The 23,310-nt window shown below is 36.2% G+C and overlaps 1 protein-coding gene across 1 annotated transcript in view; it reads left to right on the forward strand.

Moving 5' to 3' along the window:
- Positions 1 to 23,310, forward strand: part of NLGN2 (neuroligin 2) — a 2,850,277-nt gene that overhangs the window by 2,194,092 nt on the left and 632,875 nt on the right. The gene's annotated exons all lie outside the window — the stretch shown is intronic.

A 23,310-nucleotide genomic window follows, 5' to 3' on the forward strand; every position in this document is an offset into this window, starting at 1 on the left:
GTGAAAAATATTCTTTATTGTCCACTGGAATCACTGAATGGTTGAAAAGCATGCAGAAAAAATAAGGTTTTTGTAGTGTTTTATCCGGTTCAATGTATGTTTGATTATTCAAACTACCCTAGGCCCAGTTAGTTGAGATAATTGACTCTCTACTGTAGTAGTGGAGGGTGTGGTGGTGGGGGGCTTAGTGCTGTGAAAAAAATTTTTTTTAGTGTTTTGTTTTTATTTGTGAGTACAGATCATATTTGTGAGCTTTCACTGATTTCTGATCACAGATGTGTGAGGAGCTCACGTCAATGTTATGTTAGGGACACCTTTCACTGATAATTTATTACATGCTGTTATGAGGAGATAGAATAAATCAGATATTGATTTTGGTTTGCAGAATGAAAAAAGAAACTTATTTTGTAGTTCTTGCCATTATTGACTGTGGTCATTTGATTATTTACATATTCTAATCAGTAGTCCCACTAGCTGGCATCTCTTGTCCCTTGTTTTGTGTTTTTTCTCCATTTTAACTTGACCATGAAGCTCTCTCTTTTTTTTTTTTAAATTAACCTATTTGTCCACCCCTTCTTGCCTCATTTTGTACCTTTGTCATATTCTTATGGGGTCTTCTCTTTACAGTGGAGATAGATTACGTAAACTTACAACTTATTTTCCAGGCTTTTGGAGTTAAGATCTGGTTGCCATCTGAGAAAGAAATGTCCACTCAGAATTTTTTATGCTTCTTGTATTTCTGATGTTTCTGAGTTTCAGCAGCCATATGCTGTGAGTATGATGGGTTTTACGTGCATTATGTTTGTTTCTATTTGTGAAAAAGCACTGTCTGCTGCTTTGCTGTGTGATCCCGTAACTCTTGGGTACGGGGCCCTGGCCATTACAAGGAGTTACTTCTGTTGTGGAGGTTCCTCAGCTCATTACAGGAGATGATGGCCTGCTGTCAGTAGCTCACTGTCACTTTCTCAGATCATCTTCTATCAATCCCAGGCTCACTGCTCAAACTCAGGGCATGGGTATCACAGTAGGGACTGCATTACTCTGGCCCATGGAACTGATTTGATTTTTTTGTCTTTTTCTTTGTTGTAGTGGCTGCAGTAATGGAGTTTCTGGCCAATTATATTTGATAAATCCAATTGCAGACTGAGTAGACATCATACCTTACACTACCCCAGAGGTGTCAGAGGTCATGGTTCCTTAAAATATGAGGAGGGGGACGATTTCTCTTGTACAGCAAAGGTGTAAATGCATACACAGTTGTGCAATAGTGACATATTTCTCCTTTCCTCTCCATTGCAGAACTTTTACCCTGCCACATCTGTTTCTGCATGTATTAGTTTTCTTTTTTTTTTTTTTTTCAGCAACTAGCCACCTGCCTTTATTGTAAAGTGCCATTGCTGTCCCAGCTTCTCCAGATACTCTGACCTCATGACATCACTGATTCATTCCTGAATGTCAAGACACTGGCAGGATGTTTGATTACCAGGATGTTTCAGCAGGAGGACATGTGAATGAGCTGTATTTTTTTAATTTATGTCTTCCATTACTGCTGAAGACATGTACATGATGTTTCCTATTTGCTGTCAGACTGACACATATCATTGTAAGCATTTATAGAGCATATTTTAAAAAAAAAAGGACTTTAGACTTCACTAGTTTTTGTTTAAATGTAGAGATTATTACAAATGTTTATCCATTTTTCAGTTTTCCTTATTTTGTTCCTTGCTACCACAAACGTCAGTAGTAATTTGATGAACAAAACATTTTTCTGATAGTGGCCAGAGCCAATCTATTTTGAGAATCTTCCTCCTGCTGTCTGTAGTTACCTAACCTCTAAGGACCCACCCCTTTTAGTTTTCCCACTTATTCCCGTCACAAGGCATCAGTGAGACTAATTGCAGAGGAGAACTGTGTGTTTGTACAGAATGCTGTTACGTAGCCTTACGAGACAGACACCTCTGCCTTTAGCAGTACTGTTCTATTGATTGGGTGACTCCCAGAGGTATGGGAACTTTAACTTTGTCTTCATTACTGCTGTATTTTCTGACCACGGCCATTTGACAGATGGAAAAAAGTGGACAGAGTGTGCTGCCAAGTGCCTAGGTGTAATAGTTACTGGAAGGGAAGGGAAAAGCATGCACTCTGCCAACATTTCTCATTCATTTTTGCCTTTCTGTTTACTTTGTTGATTCATTGATTGCCTGTTCTGTTGTCAGTACTTCTGAACATGAAAAAGACTATACCCACTGTGAGTATGTGTTTTGCCATTGTGACATGGTGGTCTAAAGTAAATTTGTTCTTTATTTGCTTTGAGGATCTTGTGGTTTATTCAAAAACATAAAGGTTACTATTTTAAATATGGAGACACGTACACACTCATGCAGCTCTTACCCTTCTGTATGGACACTGGTACATGTGTTTGATTAGTTAGAACATGAGGCAGTGCTTGACTTATTTTTCATCAGTATGCTGCCAGCCTGTTAATTCTGCTTCATCGTGAAAAATATTTTCAGAATGAAGATATTGATAACCACAAGGAGGTCTGTAAGCGTATCAGTAAGGCCCAGTGTCTGTGGTTGTAGTATAATTACTCATTAATCAGTGGGTGGGGTGCATAATTTACCTACAAGTGCTTGTAATTAGACAATGAGTGTGATGCCTGAGTAGTCTTATAGAAAAATCTGTGGGTCAGTAATGTAGAACTCACATCCTCACCATTGGTCACTACTTTATACGTCTACATTTCTTTGGTTCTGTTTCGTAGAGTTCAGGGATACATAAAGTTATAAAAAAATGTAGTTTTCTGAAGTGTATTTCAATATTTTACTAGATTTTTATTTAGCACTTATTATGCTCTTTCTACTAGTTTAGACCAGAGTATGGAAAGTTAAAGTGGCCCAGGAAACACAAATCTGATTAAATTGGCTTTACATGCAAAACTGCAAGTTAAACAACCAAAGACTGTACATTAACATACAATGTGTTTACTGAATCTGCATGGGATTGAATGAATCCAAGTTAAGTTAGAAATCATTCATGTTTATGCTCTTAAACATATACCTTGGTGGTTTAAAGGAAAAAAGAAGAAACTTTGCCATCGTGGAAATATCAGCGTCAACATTTCTAGCTTTGTGATTATATTCTTGAAACTGGTACTACTGAACTGTGTAGGAAAGATGACTGTTAAATCACATTCAGAGCAAAGAGAAAAGCCATAATGTTTCATAAGGAAGTTAAGATTCATGTTTCTCTCTGAAACTGCAGGCACAAGAAAGCAGTTCACTTCTGTAGTATTTTCCTATGCCATTAGTTCTCTGTACTTAAAATTAGACATTATGAAGGATACATTTGTGCGGTCTCAATTTATTTGGCTATGATGCAGGAAGCACAGACCACACTCATTTTTTTTCTCCATCAGCTTTACTTGTTCTCTTCAGAAATGGTTGATGTGAGTATAAATTGTCTCTTCGAGTCACACATTGTATTTTGTGTTTGTGAGATTTTTAACTGCTTTACAAATGTCATTAGGCTGAAAATACTACTTTTGCTTGCTGTTCTAGGTTTTAGATTGTACTTTATATGTTTTCCAGTTTCTATTGTGCTTTTTTACTGCAGTTGATAATTACGCTTGCATGAAATCATACTTTTTTGCTGTGGGAGTGTTCTGCAGTTCAATTTTTTTCCCAAGTGGTCAGGTCTCATTCCCCAAGGATTATAAGAAATGATTTGACAGACACAGATGAAGATTTGTTGGATGATATGATCTGCATTATGCTATAGATTATACATTGTTCACTTAGAATCCTCAAAGCTGATTGATCTGCGTTTCTTCACTAATGACATTTACTGATAATGCCATTACTAAACTGCGGTGGTGGTGCTGCGGTAGCGTTGTCGCCTCACAGTAAGACGTTGTCCTGTTCGATTCTCAGAGCATCTTCTGTGGAGACATGCATGAATGGGCGTACCTTTGTTGAAGGTTGTGCATCAGGTCCGGCAACTCAGCACGTAAAAATCTACTGCCAATCATTAGTGGACCGGAGTACCGCTGTGGCGACCCCTAACCGGGAAAAGCCGAAAGACACAACAACTGATAATGCCATTACTGACAATGGAATGCTTCCATGGTTTTATTAATGTGACAATTCGATTTACTTGAATAACATGCATAAAATATGTTTTCTTATCAGATACCATCAAGATGAGCAAATGTTAAAAAAGCTTCTTGTCATGTTTTGTATGAGTAAGGCACTCCACTTAACCTCATGCCGCATAACATACCCTGAGATATGATAATATTTTGCAATATGCATGATTGTACACGAAGGTGTAGGGGCCTCATAAAAGTTCATTCGCTTTTCAAAAATGAATTTGTGAAATGTTGTGGTTTTAAGAAAGATAAAGAACAGATACCAATTAAAAAGTACAGACTTCAAGCAGCAGTGAGATGCTTTTTTGTCTTCATGCCATACATTTCCTGTTTTCTGTGTAGCCATTAACATCCAAGGTAGGCAATACAGTGGAGCATCAATGTGGGTTGTCACTCAGTTTTGTGAGTGTTATAGCCATTAGATGCTATGGGTCACTTACAAGTGCCTTTTTGTGATCTCCCATCTCCATGGGGATTCCAGCATAACGTGTACACCCTATGCATGCCCATATCCACTGTATGAGAGAGATAAGCAGGCAGTACATCATCACCCCCCCCCACACCTCCACCAGTTACTCCAGCATAAGAGGGCATAATCCCTCTTTTGTGTATACTTGCTGACATGTTGCAGGAGTTCTTTTTTTTTTTTTTTTGTGACAGTGCCACTTAGAAACTCAAGCAAGATGGGAGATAGTTTACATCTTTGCTTGTTGTGATGGCTGTTATAATTTACTGAGGATGTTACCAGTCTTTTCTTTGTAACAACAGATTTCCTCATGAAGAAAAGGATTTTAACTGGTGTTGAGTCTTTCAGTATCCCAGACCACTGAATGATATGGTTCAACTCCCAAGCCCCCGGCTTACCCTTATCAAGGGTACCAGAACTTGTCAGAGGTTTGGGATGCATGGTTAGGCTTAAAAAAGCCCTTGTGGCCATTAGCCTAGTACACACCTATGAACCTGTATGATAAAAACACTTTTCCTATAACCATGTGTTTAATATATTACTGTTGTTATCTTATTATACTGTAATTTATTGTTACTTCTTGTGTCTATTATACATATCTTCAGACAAAAAGAAAATCACTACAGTGAAGCTTACTGTGTGTGCTAATCTGTTTTGTCACTGTGTGGTTAGTGAATAGTAACATTTTAATTAACACCGTGAGAAAACCACAGAGACTTTCTGACGCTTTGTTGCATGAAAAGCTAAGTGAAAATCATTGATTGATACCTGAAGAAGACAAATTATTCTACTGACTTTTAACTTACAGAATTTGCTGCATCTTCAATTCTAATGGTGTTGTTGTTGTGTCTTTCAGCTTTTCCCGGTTAGGGGTCGCCACAGTGGAACTCTGGTACGCTAATGATTGGTAGTAGATTTTTACGTGCCGAGTTACCGGCCCTGACGCACAACCTTCAACGAAGGTACGCCCATTCACGCATGTCTCCACACAGAAGACGCTGTAGCTGAGAATCGAACAGGACAACGTCTTACTGTGAGGCGACAACGCTACCGTAGCACCACCACCGCAGTTATCTTCAATTCTAATAATGCCTCATTTTTACTTTGGGGAAACCATCATTTGCCACATTCAGTGGCAGCTGCATACAGATTACAATTAGCATAAGCAAGTCTTACAAATGTTTTGCAGTAAAAAAAAATAATTATGAGTTGTTGAAATGCTTCATAGCCTTACAATAGAATGCAGTTGCTATGGATAATTTAATGTAACAGTGTCACGACATGCTTATTACTAATAAGAAATACTGCTATTTATTTTTATAAGCTAGCTCCTTTTTTTCCTATTTTTCTGGTATGTTTGTGTTTTTCATAACAACGTTTCCTATCTGCTGAATCAGAGACATACAGATCTTAGACTTTCTGGAAAGTGGACATTGTCACCAATGCAAACTCTCTGAAAACTGGAACCACAATGATATTAAGTTGTAATGTATAGTGCCAAGCAATTGATTTTCTGTTTTTGTGACTCTAACTCATTACGACAAGTTGAAGTCAGAAGGCACAAATGAGTGTATAGCCATAGAAAAATGGGAGAATCCCTTACTAACCCATAGTCTACAGAACTTCCTTTTGATTATAGAATTATTCTGATGTAATTTCAAACATGAAAAGCAGTTTTTATTAGTGCAGTTCTTCAATGTGGGTCTTTTATAAGACATGCTCAGCAAAGGTCCCCCAGCTGTCTCTCAATTAGTGAAGAGGATTAAGGCTGGAAGCTGTTAATGGGTTGCTTCTAGTCATCAGAGGTGTGATTCCCTCAACTTCCACTGACCTCCTGTGAGAAAGTCTTTTAATTCTCTCAAACCTGTAATGCTTTTTTTTGTATACTTCCAGTTCACATCCATACTCCCTTAAGTGACTTACCAGCTAGTAATACGAAGTATTAGAAAGGACAAGGAGTTATTAACAAAATGACACTAAGATTGTTAGTGTATGATGTCCTGCAGTGGAGAAATTAAACTGTTTCCCACTTATAAGTCACATTTTCATATTTATGTTCATATATTCGCAACTAAGAGACCTCCATTTTATTGAGATATATGGTGCGAAACAGCAGTCTAGATGAAAGGACAATTCACTGAAAATTCTGGTTTATATCACACTATACTGGAAATATTGTTAGTTTTTTCATAGTTATGAAAATAATGTTTCCATATGTACTTAGTACTTTAAAAAACAAGTGACTTACAAACTATTGCATGACAATAGGTAATGATGTTGTTGAAGAAAACTGTCCCTGATATTTGCACTATAAGTTGCACATCTTGTGAGATATCCAATATTATCTGTATTGTTAATTTCACAATTATACAGATGTTTTTATATTTCTTTAAATATCTCAATAAACATTTACTTAGAGCAGAGTTTCTTGTCATGTGAAAGCTTATTTGTGGTTAACAAAAAAGTTCTTACGATGTAGTTTTCAAGATATGAAAATGTGTTTGTGAAAGTTTAGAAAAATAATTTGTGATCTGTGTAAGTTATAGTATATTACTGTATTTATGGAATAGACTCAATCCTAGTTGTAAGCATTTTACATCACAAACCATACTGACACACTCCCAGCTGCAAACATTATACTTCACTTATAATCGACCCAATCATTTTCAGTCAAACATTACATAGCTCATTTAAGTCCTGCCTTTTTTTAAACCTTATTCCTCCCCTGTATGTATTGTTCCAACTATTCCCATTTTTTTTCCTATGTAGTTTGCTCCTAAACATTTCTAAAGATCTTAATTACAGTTATTTTATCTTTGTTACTATATTCACTACTTTTAATAAAGTCAGTTTAGATTTTGATTTCCATTTTCTATTAATTGCTTTTTTGGCAGCCACCATAATTAGACACGGCAAGGCCCTACCATGCCTTGGCAATTCTAATTCTGCATCATAGCTCAGAAAAATCATCTCCCTCATCACAAAAATCTACCCACCCAGCATCTCTGGCAATGTATCCCGCAGGGAATCCTTAAAGTTCACCAACCCACTGCACTCCCAGAAAATATGTTCCGAAGTATCTCTTTCTTCCCCATCACACCTCCAACATTTGCTGTCTACCTGAGGAAAAATTCTCGGGAGTCTGCTTGGGGTATAAAAATATCTGTGTAAACAATTCCAAGCAAAAAATCCTAAATCTTCTAGATTTTGTTGCGTATTTGGGAGACATGTATATATCCTCCCATTGTTTCTTTGTGAATTGCTTATCCAATCTGTATTCTCAATGCTTTTTAACCTCCCATCTGATTGATTCTTATAGTTATCATGCAGTATTTTATATGCTTTACTAATTATTCCTTTTTAATAGCAGCCTCTGTTCTAGACTGTAGTAAAAACTCTTCCAGTGCTGGCCTTTCATATAGGACCCCCCCCCCCATTTCTTTCTCTTTGTCTACACTCTGATTTCAATCCCTAGTTTAATAAAGATATTTCTTGTTTAAAAAAAAGGGAGGGGGGGAGAAGTGAATAATTTATGTGATATGTAATTTTGCTTAGATTATATGATATATATAACAATGGGTCCCACTGAAATTACACTTTATCGAATTCTACTTACCGGACTCCACTTCTCCGAAACAACATTAAACCAAATGAACAGACTGCTGTAATCCTTTCCTTGCAAAAGGAACCACTTGGCCACCATGAAATAAACCTCAATGGACCAAAACTAATCCCACAAAAGTGGGGAGCTTCGCCCCCTCACCCCCCTACTTAAATATACCAACTTCGACATTCCACTAAACTGAAGAAAGGGCAAAGTTCACCATGGTAGCCAAGTGGTTCCTTTCACAGGGAAAGGATTTCGGCAATCCATTCTTTTGGTTTAACGTTGTTTCGGAGAAGTGGAGTCGGGTAAGTAGAATTCGATAAAGTGTCATTTTGATGGGTCAAAGTAGACCCATAGCAATATATGTGATGTATAATGTTTGTTAATGTTAATTTGTTAATACAGTTTGATTACTTTTATATAAATAGAAATTTGCCTGTGTAACAAGTGATAATTCAATAATGGTGTTTAAAAAAAGTATTTATGGATGAGATCATGAATGCACAAACAATTATCACTGGAAGGAATAATTCTTACTGATAACATTGCTATTTGTACAGTTTTGATAACTTTTGTTGTTCTTAATATATTTACCTTTGTTTACCTTAAACTTTTTAAGTTTATTTTTCAGAATATGCTCTGGAATGCAAGATGTGTTTAGGCTGCTAGCGGTGTGACATTCTAGACCACATAGGTGTTAATGAGTTAAACAGGTAAGCCTGACAAGGCCCACTTGAGTACATTTTCTACCCTGGTTGACAACTACAAATCAGTAAATACATAAATAAATAAATCAGGTCCATGTCGTTGGGATCTAGTCTATGAGCTCAAGTTTCAGAGTTGTTACCAGAATACACAGCTTCTAATAACATGGGCAAAAAAAGATGTGGTTTTGACAGTGGGAAATTTACCCTTGCATTCTGAAGGAGAGGATCCCGACCCTTACAACCATGATCTGTATATGTACACTGCCTCCAAGATTGCACCAACTCAAAAAAAAAAAAAAAAAAAAAAAAAATATATATATATCTATATATATATATATATATATAGAGAGAGAGAGAGAGAGCTTATATCTGTGGTTTGGAGTTTACGTCTACTCAAATACACAGGTAAATATTCCTGGCAAGTAAACTAGCTGCAGTGAGTATGTGTACTACAGCACATCTGAATGTAGTTTGGTATGTACGCTTACAGTTGCATTATTTTAATGCTGACTGATTTCACAAACAAATTTCCAAGTTGTTACACATATTCTACATATTTGAACAGTAGCATAGCATTCTAAGGTGCAGCTGAAATGCCACAACAACATTCCAGAGCTGTAACTATTTTCTACCCTATGGATTGAATAAATGAAACTGCAGGAATTTTGAATTCCCTATTGTGATTTTATTTTGAAAAAAAAAAAAATTATTTTCAAAGCAATGAACAAACAAAATTATTATTATAAAACAAATATATATAACTATTTACATATGCCCACAGGTGAATGATATACCTATGTAATAAATATTAACAACTGTTAATGTTCTTCAAGCAAAAATTTAAGTTTAAGCCAAGACTTATATGAATGAGTAATAGTAGAAGTTCTCATCTTTATTGTATGCAGTTCACTTCTACATGCAATTTTCGCCGTACCATTAAATCCAATACAAGAGGATATAGTTTGACTTTTCCAGTTATTGGTTATTGTTTTTTTAGCTATTACAAGTATAGAAAATAGAAGAAACACTTGAGTGTTTGGAATTCTCTCAGGAATCAAAGCATTAAATAAAACCAATGACTTAGAGATATCATGTTATTTAGATGTTGCAGTGGTGCAGCGGTTTGTGTTGTCACCTCACAGCAAGAGGTTCTCTAGTTTGATTCTCGGCTGGGGTGCCTTTTGTGTGGAATCTGTATGTCCTCCCTTTGTTCATGTGGGTTTCCTCCTGGTGCTCCAGTTTCTTCCCATGTTACAAAAACATATGTCTGGAGCATTTCTCCCTGGGCCTTCACTGAAAATTGGCTCGTTCCAAGTCGGACTTTCCCAGTAAACAAATGTTAAATACAGTAAATAAAATTACATCTATCTGTCCACAATGCTTGAATAGAGTTATTAATTTCTTTCCAAAAAGGGGAGATGTCTTCACATTATTCATATACCATATGCATCCATTCTGCTATTATGTCAGAATCACATCTCTAACATTTGATTCTGTTTGATTTTTACATGATGGTAATTTTGTTAGGTGTAACAAAAGCTCTGTGTAAGACTTTCCAGGTGAAAATTTTCCATTATAAAGAAGATGTAGTTTTATCTGTTGACTTTAATGCTCTTTACTTGTCTTTGTCAGTAAAATTCCCATTATTATTTTTGTAGAATAATTCCAATAAGTATTATTTGAGAATAAGGGATCTAAATTAATAATTCTACATTTGTGATAAGTATGACTTATTTTACATGGCTTTACTGTTAATGTTGTTTGTCTTTTTGGCTTTATCCCAGTTAGAGGTTGCCACAGCGGAACTCTGGTCCGCTAATGATTGGCATTAGATTTTTATGGTGCCGAGTTGCCAGCCCGACGCCCAACCTTCAGTGAAAGCACACCCATTCACACATGTCTTTCGGAGGCCACTTGACCGCGGGGAGGACATGCAGATTCCACACAGAAGGCACTCCGGCTGAGAATCGAACAGGAGAATCTTTTGCTGTGAGGCAACAATGCTACCGCTGTACCACCGCGGTTTAAGTACATGGCTTTACTACTGTTAATATTAATTAGAAATTCCAATAATTTTGGGAATGATTTTTTTATCCAAATTAAATATCTTATTCATGTTCCTGTTGAACATATCGCTGCATGTTTGTAGTACTAACCAGTTCTTAGAATCGTGATTGTGTCTAGACATCAAATTTTTAAAAACTGATGCCAATAAGTTCAATTATTTTGTTGTTTTAATTCTATCACTTTAGTGAAATTCTGAGTTCCTAAACATTCATTTGTTATTGTGATTTTAGTTACACTTAGTGTAGGAGAGGAATCCCGGTAAAGGTACTTTTACCTGCAGCAAACCTTTATCTCTGACTGGTGATACTAAACCAATGATCACCATGCTACAGATATCTGGATGTCTTCAGCTATGTAGGACCTTAAAGCTGACTACCCAGCCTCGTGAAACATGACTAGAGGAGTACTACACAAACCTACATTAAAGAATCGGCATTCCTTACAGCAATTGTTTACATTCTATGTGATCACTGGCTCTTTAACTTTTTTTTTTGTGTTAAAAGTATGTCAAATTGTTGTGTAAGCACTAAAGGAAACTCATTGCTATGGGAGCTAGTAACATCTAACTGGTGCTAGCAACCTAAATAGTCTATTTCATGACCTGGCCATGAGGGGCCAACCTGAGAGTGAGGGTGTTTTTTGTATCTTCTGATTTTATTGCATTTAGAATTATTTACTGCAAGGATTACATGGAATGCATTCATTGCAGCTTTTACCTTTGGCAATGTTCTCTGTGGTAAGAGATGTTGAAGCAACGTTTATTTAAAGTTCTTTTAATGGTACTCAAAAAGTGCTAATCATATCATAAAATACAAAGTTTAAATTACCATAGCAGGTTTGAAATCTGTATATTTCTGTAGCAAAATACTACCTCACTCAGTGAAGTCAGTTTGGCAACCACTAAGCAACAGTATTTTGTGTGCATGTGATCTCTGCCCGTCAGCATTCTTCTAGGACTTTAAGTGATACATGCTGTAATCTTGCCTGCTTGACCTTCTGAAATGTAAGTCTCAATGTAAAAATTGCATTAAGCATGTCCAACTTTGCACCTGCAATAAGGAACTAGTCAGGAGTCTGTAACACAGATTAGCATACATGAATGAAACTGAAGCTTTGCACACAACTCTCAAATTTACTACTGCCTCTGTCCACTCTAAAATGACAACAGTGGGGCTATCGGTTCTGGAGTAATTCTGAGAAGGTCTGCTTTCCATCATCCTATTTTTACTAAGTGTTTCACTGGGACACAAAGAATAAAAAGGCAACAATGCAGATGTGAAGGAGGCTGAAATGGCTGAAGGTCTGGTGATGTTCTTCAGGGGATTTTGTGTGTTAGTCTGTTGTGAGGCTCTCTGTGGGCTCTCTCTCTAGTGGATGCTGTAAACAAGCTTCAGTTATAGTATAATAAACTGTTGTGACATGCATTCTGTTATCAGTGACTGACCTCTCATGCATGTGAGAAAGGTTAGGGGCTGCTAATGGAAAATAAACAATTTGCAGTAACTTCAAGCCAGCGTAGATCAGGTCTCTCATTTCTGACATCAAGTCTGGTACCAAGAGACAAAAGGGGGATCAAAGTGTGATATGGAGAGTAAGATGTTTTGAGTGATTAATCAGGTCTGTTGACCCTAGTGGATGACAAGGGATCCCAAAAGACACAAGTTTATAGAAATGATAGTTCAGTTAAACTTGCATAGCTAAATAATTTCCCTTGTAACTAAGACTATCACAACATTAACTTTTGGGGTTTTTTGTATGAGGTTACTTGCAAGTAAATTTAAAAAATGTATGTGGTCACACTTTTCTTCACATTATACAGGAAATATCTTTGCAACTCATTTTGGAATTTTCCTTTAGTTTTGAGAATTTTGATATGAATTAAAATGGTAGGAGAATAGATATAGAAGAACTGCATTTTAAAGTATAGCATTTCTGGTCTCCTAGTAACCCATTCCTGAGGGGGTGATGTAACCGCACACTTGTAATGTAGAATTAACATTTAGTATACGTCTCTAACACAGGCTGGCAGTAAATAAAACAGAATTGTCAGAGCATATGATGACCATTGAAAAGTTATTTTCACAGCCCTCCAAGTCTGTCAGCATACAAAATGTAGCTGAGCTAGTGGAAATGGTAAATGACCAGAAGTAATAAATCAGCAATAATTATTAGACTTGGGATTGGACCAATGCTATGTTTCATACAAATGAACGCAGCAAAAGCTTTCAAATGTAAATTAGTTTGGAGGAAATCTTGCCTATGGGACAGAGAGGTACTTAATTTCAGTTAGCGGCATGTCCTGCATATACACCGCAGTATTTATTTTTGTTTATAATGCAAGAGGAATAGTCATTAAGAAGTTTTTAAAAAAGAAATAAAATTCATTAGTGAATAATTTAATTCCTTACCTTTTTTAGGGAAGAAAGAAAAAGATCCCAAACAAGGAATGCAGAAGTCAAGTTATTTATTTCTGAATGTATCTATATATTTGGTTATTTAGTTGCTAAACCCTATATGCAATTACAGTGGTCATTTTTCAATCATAAACGGGCCAAATGCATGTGTAAAGTTGTGACTGTCTAACATTTTGGAAAAGTACCATGACAGGTGACAGTTAATGGAGAAACAATGATAGGTACAGCATTGTCACAGTTCAAATATGTGAGAAATTTATGCATGTAAATAAAACAGATTATGTATTACTAATACCTAATAAGGAACCCATTCTGCTTATATAATTGACCTCATATTTTTTTAGCAAAGGAAAAGTTACACAAGACAACAAATATAGCTGTTATTTTAAAACAGAAGCAGAACTATTTGTAATTCATAGCCCTTTCTGTCTGTCTTGAGTTTGTTGAAGTGTAATGGCACTGGATACTTGTCATATGTTTTATTTTTTTCATTGTTTTTACCATGACGTCTTCTGGTTATCCTGTGCCTCATTCAGCATAGTTAAACTAAATTAATATACTTCTTAAATGGCAAGAATTAAAAATATGTAGATAATAATTGCATTTGAGTTATCAATAATACTCTAGGCCTTCTAAGAACTATCAGAGCTTGCCAAAGATCTGGGATGCATGGCTAGGCTTAAAAAGGTTCTTGTGGTTGTTAGCCTAGTAAACACCTATGAATGTATAAAGTTTGGGACTAATACGCTTACTGTAACAAAATCAAAGAATAAATTATGCTAATTTTCAATTAAGTCTTTGTGAAATTCAAGGTTTTTTTTATTCAATTTCTGCTTTTAAACAGCATTAGAACATAACATAGTTTTGTGGATTGGGCAAATGATCATTTTTGGAGTGCATTAAGAGTCACTTATAGTTGAAGAGTACAGGTCAGTGGTTAACAAGATTTTTTTTTTCTGTCCTCATGCAGCAATAACTTAGGATTGCAGACCAGGCATCTGAAAGCAGAAAGTAAAACTGGGCATGCTCAGTGAATTAAATTGCCTGTCTATGGTTGTGAATCGAGCTGAAAAATGTTTATTGATTGCAGTGTGTTGGCATGGAAGAACTATATCACGATAGGGACAGGACATCAATAGCCTCTTAAGATCTCTGTCCGGAGAGCTCTTACTGGCACATCTGCATCTTCTGTAGTCAGGCTTGTCTGGAGCTCTTCGAAAAAAGTCTTCCTTCCCCCATTCATGTACCTGTATTGCACTGAAATTGTAGAATAAGAGGCAAGACACACATGGTCCAGTAGGCTAGTGACAGTACATTAAAGAGCCCTGTCTTCTGCCTATTGATGCTAACAATTGGGTAAACAGATGTTGCTTAACAAGGTGTGTGTGTGTGTGTGTGTGTGTGTGTGTGTGTGTGTGTGTGTGTGTGTGTGTGTGTGTGTGTGTGTGTGTGTGACTGGATATGGGGTTAGGTGAAGAGTTACCGCATATATTTGCTACCAGATGTGTTACAGGGCTCTACAAAATGGCTTTTAAAAGTAAGGGTGCCTTTTTTGTTTGCTTAATTAGAGACATAACTTTGCCATGAAACATATGAATCAGTAATGGAGGCAATTGGGGTAGAAGAGAAACCTGAAAGGTTACTTGAAATCCAAAATAAGTGTTTGTTCTCTAAAGATGTTCCAATCACTAAATTATTGAAGGATTTTGTTCATGATTTTTCCATCACCTAATTATTGAGGGATTTTGTGCAGTTCATGAGCCCTTTCTTTCAAGTGCAGTACCAGCCAAGGTGAAGAGGTCTGCTAATTCCCTTTCTAAAGTTACAGAGAAATATCTGAGAAGCTTATAATATCTCTCTTAGAGAAAGAATAGTTTAGAAGATGAAAAGGAGCTGGGCATACTGTAATAATAATAATAATGATGTTCCAAATGTTGAATGTTAAGAAATATTATTTATTTTATTTTATTTTAAATATAAGGTTATGGTGTTCATATTTCTAATGTACATGTTATTTGGTCTGTCTGGACAACAAATCTAAATGCAGCCTGTGGAATTTGCCCATATTGTGTCATGCTGAAGGCAGCTGTATTCTTGTCTGTAGAATTTATTCCTTTAAATAGGTTTTAATGTCACAACATGGGAAATGAACTAATGTGATTACTAAAACCCACCTACTAAATAAAATGTGCACCTCCCCCCTTCTCTTTTAATAAGTCTTTGTAGAACTGATGCAGAGGTTTACAGCTCTCTTATCACTGTAATGTTTTCATACCTTATTTGAATTCCTGTTTCCCTTTGTCCATATTTTTTTTTATTTAAAAATATGCTTCAGATTATGGCCTAAAGGAAAGTGTAGTGCTACAAATTTGAGAAGTGTAGAAATATTGCCTTTTCTTTTCACATACCTCCTGTTTAGAAATATTAAAGGTATTTGTGTTTAATAGCAACAAAGCTAAAAGCACTCATTTTGTGCAAAGCTAGTGGCAAAGACACTGTCACTGTGTGTAGTAAAAAGGGTGACTATCAAATAAGCTGGTTATTTCCTTAGCAAAAACTGCCACATGTGTGCATATAATGGTTATCTTAAGCTCTTTTGCCCTTATAGATGACATCTCCTTGCTGCTGTGAAACAGAGGTAGAAAATAAAAGTTGAATTTCTTACTAAAGTTCTGGTTAGTTATTTCTGTAGTAGTCATTGCATTGTTTGCACTTTTAAATCCCCATAGTAGTTTCATGGGGGAGGTTGGCATAATGGTTAAGTTGTTTACCTTACATATACAAGGTGTATGGTTTGATTCTCATATGGGGTTATTGGCTAGACTTAAAATGATCCACGAGGGCACTCAGGCTAGTACTAACCTATGGACTTACACAATTCCAGAGAATCAGTGAGCTGAAAAAAAGGCAGGAGTCTCTCTTTTGCTGGTATCTTTCGGCGATGATTCACACTTTCTAAGAAATATATTTTTTCTGGCAGAGGTTATTGCCAGGCATATAATATGAATATATTGGTGTATACTTTTTTAAAAAGTGTTTTTTTATTATTTTGTGCAGGTAAATAGTCTAGAATTTAAATAAAAAAAGTCCTGGAATATGTGCCATGGTTTGACTTTATTACAGTATAGATTTTGTTAAATAGCATTTTTATTTTCATAAATACCTGGTAGGCTACATATTTTCCTCCTTAAAGTTGTCTTTTTCCAGAAGTCTCTTTGAGGTATTAAAATTTGTTGTCCAAAATCTTGAATTTTCTTGGGGGGTGCTGCTGTTGCACTTCACATCTTTGCAATGGAGGACGCAACTAGAAAATATATAATGAAACAGGAAACTTCATCATCTCAGGAAACATGAGAAATATACTAGACATTTTAAAGCAGTGTTTACCAAACAAAATGTTTTGTCAGTAAAATGCTGTATTCAGGAATTTCTGAGAGCCACAAAACAGTGAAACTGCATAGAATCATTGTCACGTTCCGCAGAAAGTATGCACTAAATATGAAGTGTGGTCTCTTAATGCATTCAGAAAAAAATGATGCAATACTAATCAGAATTTTTTTCTCTGAAGTCCTTGAAAGGAAAATGTTTGAGAAAAATACAATAATACAGCTGAATGTAATAGTACTAAGCAGTTTAAAGTAGTCCTTAAGAGTCACGTTTGCTAATTTGGTTTGTCAAGAATTCGAGTCCTAAAGTAGTCCCAAACCAATGTCTCAAAGCTAAGGATTCAAGTGCCTTGTAGCTCGGCTATCTGCTCCTCATGCCCAATCTGAATATGAGTTGGGGCAAGCAACTGTGGGGATGGAGTGGAGTTTTATTTTTTTACAGGGTTAGTGATTGGGAAGGGAATTTTAAGGTTATGGAGCAATTGAAAATTTAGGTTTGGAGGGGTGGAGTTTTAGGTAAGGAAGTGAGATGGGACTTTTAGGGTTAGGGAGTGATCAGGGAACTTGGATATCGGGAAGAATGATGGAGGTTTAGGTCTAGTGAGCGATTAGCTCTTTAGGTACGTGGCTGAGGAGTTGAGTTGGGAGTTATAGGTGTAGGATTTAAGTCCTGGTAGGGTTAATGTATACAGAATGGAGTAGAAGTGGTGTGGTGTTGGAATAATAAACAATTAAGATGGCGATCATTTAACTCAGAACATGGGGAGTAGTTGTTTTCTTCTTTCATAAAATGGTTACTGAATCCAGAAATTAAATCCTTTGAGTACAGTTGAGATAGGAAGAGCAAAGTTTGAGAACTAGAGAACCAAGAATCACATATGTAAATCTGCTTGTGGCACATGGATAAATTAAATTATTCTTTGTTGTCTTATATTTATATCTGTCTTTAAAGTGGTAATGTATAGATGCTTTGTGTTCACTTTTCCATGATCACCAAGGTAAAATTTTGAATTAAAATTGCAGGCACTTTAGCATATTTTTGTTTTCTATAAAAATAATAAAAAAAAATATATTTTCATAGTTAATTTAAGTGTTTTTGTGTATAAAATTGTGTTCTTATTGCCTGCTTAAATGTCCTTAAATGAGTAAACAAAGCATTATCTGCCATTAAAATCAAAGTTTTATTGGCTACATCCTCCGCACATTTTATATGTATTGACTTATACGTCCATGCACCTACTTGATTTAATACATTTAATTAGAAATCCACACTTCAACAGAAACAGTAGTGGTAGTATAAAGCTAGTGTGCATGACTGTTTAACTCAGAAAATCTCATGTTAGATACAGCTTTTGTAGACAAGAGGAGCTAAAATAGATGAAGGGGTGTTCTACAGTGATTGTACTTTACATTAGAATGTCTGTGTTTACAATCTATACCAAGTAAGTTGAACTTTCAGTAGCCCAGATACAACAGTATGGAAGCATATTTGTTTTTGAATGAGTATTACTGTTATATCAGTTTTGAACTGTTCAACCAATCAAGATAGTTTTTACATATTTTATTAAAAAAAAAAAACCCAGAAAGAAACATAATGGGAAATATTGGTTGAAACAATCATGTTTACTGTGGTGTGAGCAAATAAGATGATTGGATGAAAGCATGTACACAGTTTGTGGCTAGAACTGTTGAGTAAGGTATAGTCTGTAAGATGGAAGAGTAGTAAACATGAGATTATATATTAGGAAACATTTGCTAGCTTTATCGAGAAGGACCTGCATTCATTGAGGCAATAAGATACCAAGGTTTTCACTTGGGTTGAGGTTTCTTTGGAGGTAAAAGTGTGAGGCATGTGGGACAGTTCAGCAGACCAAAGCACATAATGTCAAACAGATGCTAGCTGTGATCCATGCTATAAAAATCTTCTTCATAAGCTGTGGTCCCTGGGACCATTACAGGTGATTACAGACATTAATAAAGTGATGTGATACATAAATAAACTGAGACACCAGATCCTGCCCCCTGAGCAAGTTGGCTGTGATGGCGTAGGAGTTGGTATACAGAATTATGTAACCTTCCAAGCATCTTACTAGAACAAAATATAGTGGAAGACAAACTGAGCGCAACATATCCGCATGAATAGAAATTTGAGAGGGTCTTTCAGGAATGTGATTATTTTTGGGGATCACCTCAAACAGATCTGTTTGCCTCCTTTCAAAATGGACAACTAAGTAAATTCTGCACCAGGACTCCTTGCAGGCAGGCCAGGAAAATAGATGCATTTTAATACCTGTAGTCAGTAGTGTTCCTGTATGCATTTCCACTCTTTCCACTGATATTCAGGGTCATCATGAAGATTCAGAAGGACTGTCCAAAAACTGATTGTGGTGATTCCTGGCTCAAACAATATTGGTTCTCCCTCCTTATACAATTGGCTCATACAAGAAAAGGGGAGTTTTATGCACCTCAATCTCAACTTCAACTGGCTGCCTGGATGATTCAATATTTTCTAGGCACCTTTTTCATGAGGATGTGCAGCAGTTACTATATGAGGAAAGTAATCCTGTTTCTGACAAATCTTATTTTAATCTGTGGAGAAGATTTTCTAGTTGGTGCCTTCCCCATAACCAGGGCCTTATTCAGGATTATTGCCTCTCATTCTCAAACACTGGTGTGAGTTACTATCCTATAGTCTGTTTACTCTTTGGCAAGGGGTATTTATTATCCATTTCAGCATTTCTGCCCATGAATCATCCTCTTCACTCCAGACTTTGCTCAGGTTGTATTTTCTGTTGATATGTAAGGTCACCTGTTGTTCAGGTGACTTTTAAATGGGATCTTTACTTTTTGCTGGGAAATTTTCCTTTGTCTATGCATGTGCTGGCTGGTTTTGGTTCCCTTTGTTTTGGTAAGCTAACTTGTTTATTGCTATGACATCTGTAAGAATGTATCTGGTTTGTAATCATATATAGTGTGTTCACCATTTTGCTTTTCCAAAATCTCCCATATAACTCTTAATACATCCAATGCACTTTGAATTTATCCATGTATCTCCCTCATTCCTCTCATAATTTGAATGATAGGGAGAATAGCTTCTATATAATCTGGTCCTGCTTCTGCAACTCAGGTTTATCTTGTCAGTACTAAATCTTCTAGGAAAGTAATATAACTATGAAATTCCTTTTATGGGACTGGTACAGAACAATCTGTGTCAATTCAGACAATTCCAGTTGGTTGTTCCTTACTATATCTTTTCTTGTTATTCCCACAATGGTAAAACATTTTTAGGTACGATAAAGGCACATTTTAATAGAGCCTTGTTTTCTTTGATGGTATACTGGAAAGAGATGGACTTGAGAAGCATTCTAGCTGAAACAACATGGCCCTCTTTACATACTTTTATAAAGAATTTCATATTGGATTCCTTTTCCATGTCCAGGACTGGCTTTCTCCAGGAACTCCTAGATTCTTATCCTTGTCCTCCAGATTGGAAAGGTTTTGGTAAAAAGCTACTGCAGTAGTTAGAATGATGACTATAGTACAGTTGTGTACCTTGCACTTACCATATCCGTAGGTGTTTGAATCACCCCCCTTCTGTATATAGTTAGTTGCTGGGATATAAAGTTATTTGTTACTGTTAATGTTTTTAGAGGTTAAGGATGAGAATGCTCTTACCTCTGTATGGGCAAGAAAGTCCTTTAATTTTCTTCAGTCTGACAGCTGATTTCCCTCCTCTGTGTTGTCCAGTCATTAGTCAGTGTGAAGATATGGCAGAGAGACTGGCTGGTTGTTGTTTTTTTGGCAGGAAATAACCAGTATAGCCAAAAGGCTATAGCCTCAGTAAAGAACTCAAACCTCTACTAATATAGTAAGTACAACTTACATAGCTGTACCATCTCACATCACTTGAACTGCTTCTGCTTTATCACCAGCAGGCTATGTGTGTGTTCAAGCCCATATTATATTCTCAGCTTACACAGGATGGGGTGGGGTGGAAAGTGGGTGTTGCTAGGTACACACCATCTAAGTCATGATTCTAAAGGTACATTTTTAAGGTAGTATTTTGCCAAGCATGAATGGACCAGACTTCATTGCTTGTAAATCATGGATAAAATAAAAATGGCACAAGTAACTAGCAAAGACGCTGCAGATCTCACAGTGATGGATGCCTATTGGAATAGTCCCAGTTTGGGACACATAAATGAAATAAAAAGTGTACAAGGGAAAACCAGCAAATAAGCTAAGAGTGAAGACAAACACAAAAACTGAGTAAAAAACGAAGTAGTGAACTAGTCTCCCAGACACACTCCAACAGAAAAAAACTTTAGCACTTTATAGTCCGTATATTTTATGCACAAGTTTTAGTAATGTTCATTCAGTATTTTACTTTAATTAAGCTTTTACCATTGGAAGGCACAGACACATATACAAATATACAATTCGTTGGGTTTTATGGTGTATGTGGTACCTTTTAGGCAGGCTATGGTGGTGGGTTTATTGATTGATTTGCATTTTTTTCATCCTATGAATTTGAACTATTTGAGTATATAAGGAAGGGATGTAAAGAACATGGTGTCTGATGAAGTTTTAATACTTTATTAAATGAAAGCGCTTACCAATTATTTTATCAGTGTTTTTAATCGCTTAATAAAACAATTTTTATTGTTTTACTGCTTCCTTCGTCATTCTGGGAACTCTGTTGGAGTGTGTCTGGGAGATTAGTTCACTACTTCGTTTTTTATAAAGAAGCTAAGAGTGTCCACAGGGATGGATGCTTGTTATTTGAGTAACTAGTTAATGAAGGGTTTCTCATATAATCATTTTAGTTTGTGTGTTTCATGTTTAACCCCCTGCTTAGGATAAAAGAGGCAGTTATGTCAACACGAGGTAGCAGGCAAGGAGTTTAATGTACAGATCGACATTTTATCACAGCTGCTGGGGTTGGAGAGTAGTTATGTTAAGGGGAGGTAGCAACACATGAGCTTGGTATACAAAGCAGAAATTTCTGACTGCCCTGGCAGACTGCGGAAGCGATAAAAGTATGGAAGGGAAGTTGCTGTGCAGCTCAAAAGAGAAGATTTCGACCACCACACAATAATGCTCACGTTTTTGCTATTAAAATTCTTGTTTTACTTCTACTTTAGTTTGCCTTTATTACATTGTTTTTTGCTGCTTATTGCTGTGGTTTTCGAAGTCTTCTCTTTCGGATTATTCACGGTTGTGGATTCCTGTGACCTTTGCTTGCAAGTGTTCCTATCTCTCCTTTGAAATTACTGTACAGTTACAAAAACCTTGTGTGTATCCCTGCTATCTTTTTCTTTAAAGCTGTATAGGATCATGTTTTGCATTTATTAGATTACATACTAGACTTTCTCCTAAGTGTTTTCTCTTTGGCATCCTTGAAGTGCCCACCTTTTTGTAGGGCTAATAGCTTTCATGTGAGATTTTAGGTACAGGACTAATGGGGCATCTTATGTTTAAATGATATAGTGAGACACTGGCAGCAGACAATAAAATAGACCTCTACATATATGCTGTCACGTATTTCAGTGGCTAAAATGAAGCTGTCCATTAATTGAACAGTGTTGTCCATTTTTCTTAGCTTGTATATCGTGATATCCATGTCTGTCCAATTTTAATAAGTAATAACCCTTTAGAGAAGGAACCACACTGAATTATTAATGGCATGAATCACACGTGATCATCAGTGTGGGTTTTGAGGATGAAGGAGAATCTAAGTTAATAAAAGCTGCACATCTTTCTCCATAGCTTTACTGAAAATATTAATCTTCTCTTTAATTTGCTCAAGGGACAGTGACTCGCATCACGAGGGCTTAGCAATATCTTTTATTGTAGTACTCTGGAGTTTGGAATTCTGAGAAGACATATTTCTGTCTTTGATTAGATTTCTGCAGCTGATCCTTCATAAACTATTCTCTTGGAATTGTTTAGCTTGTGATACCTTTAAGAATTATAAGGTTTTGAAGTTGTGAGTTATTAAATAAAGGCCTGCCCAGTTCTGTTACGGTGTCAAAAATCAGTTTCAGTATAAAACAGTTATGCACTGCAGAAGAGTTCATTGCAAGAAATAAAATTGTTTTGTTTTTGCTCTCAGCTTTATTAGGAAGGTATGGTACCTTTTGAGGAGTCATTGTTGCTAAAATATTTTCTTTAATGTAACCCTTGGAGCAAAATAAGGGATTATACTTTGCCTTTGTGGAGTTACCAAAACAATTCCTTTCCATTTTGTGATAGTCAAACATGTTGTGTTGTCTTTTGCAGGTTTGGTAGGAGTTCAATGCCCCTTTTATATGAAATGTATGAACCTATATAAATGTAGCATCAAAGCTCTTGTCTGGGCATTTGTTGAGAACAATATGCAACTACAAAGACCAAATTTGTTGTATGTTGACATCACTAGATGGATATATCCGAAAATATTTGACCATGAAAGTGAAACATGGAGTCGAGAAGTATGAGGCTAATTATTTCAGTAGCTTCTTAAAAGTGTAT

Source organism: Protopterus annectens, chromosome 7.part0 (assembly GCF_019279795.1).
Source record: "Protopterus annectens isolate FY-2018-M chromosome 7.part0, PAN1.0, whole genome shotgun sequence".
Taxonomy (NCBI): Eukaryota; Metazoa; Chordata; order Ceratodontiformes; family Protopteridae; genus Protopterus; species Protopterus annectens.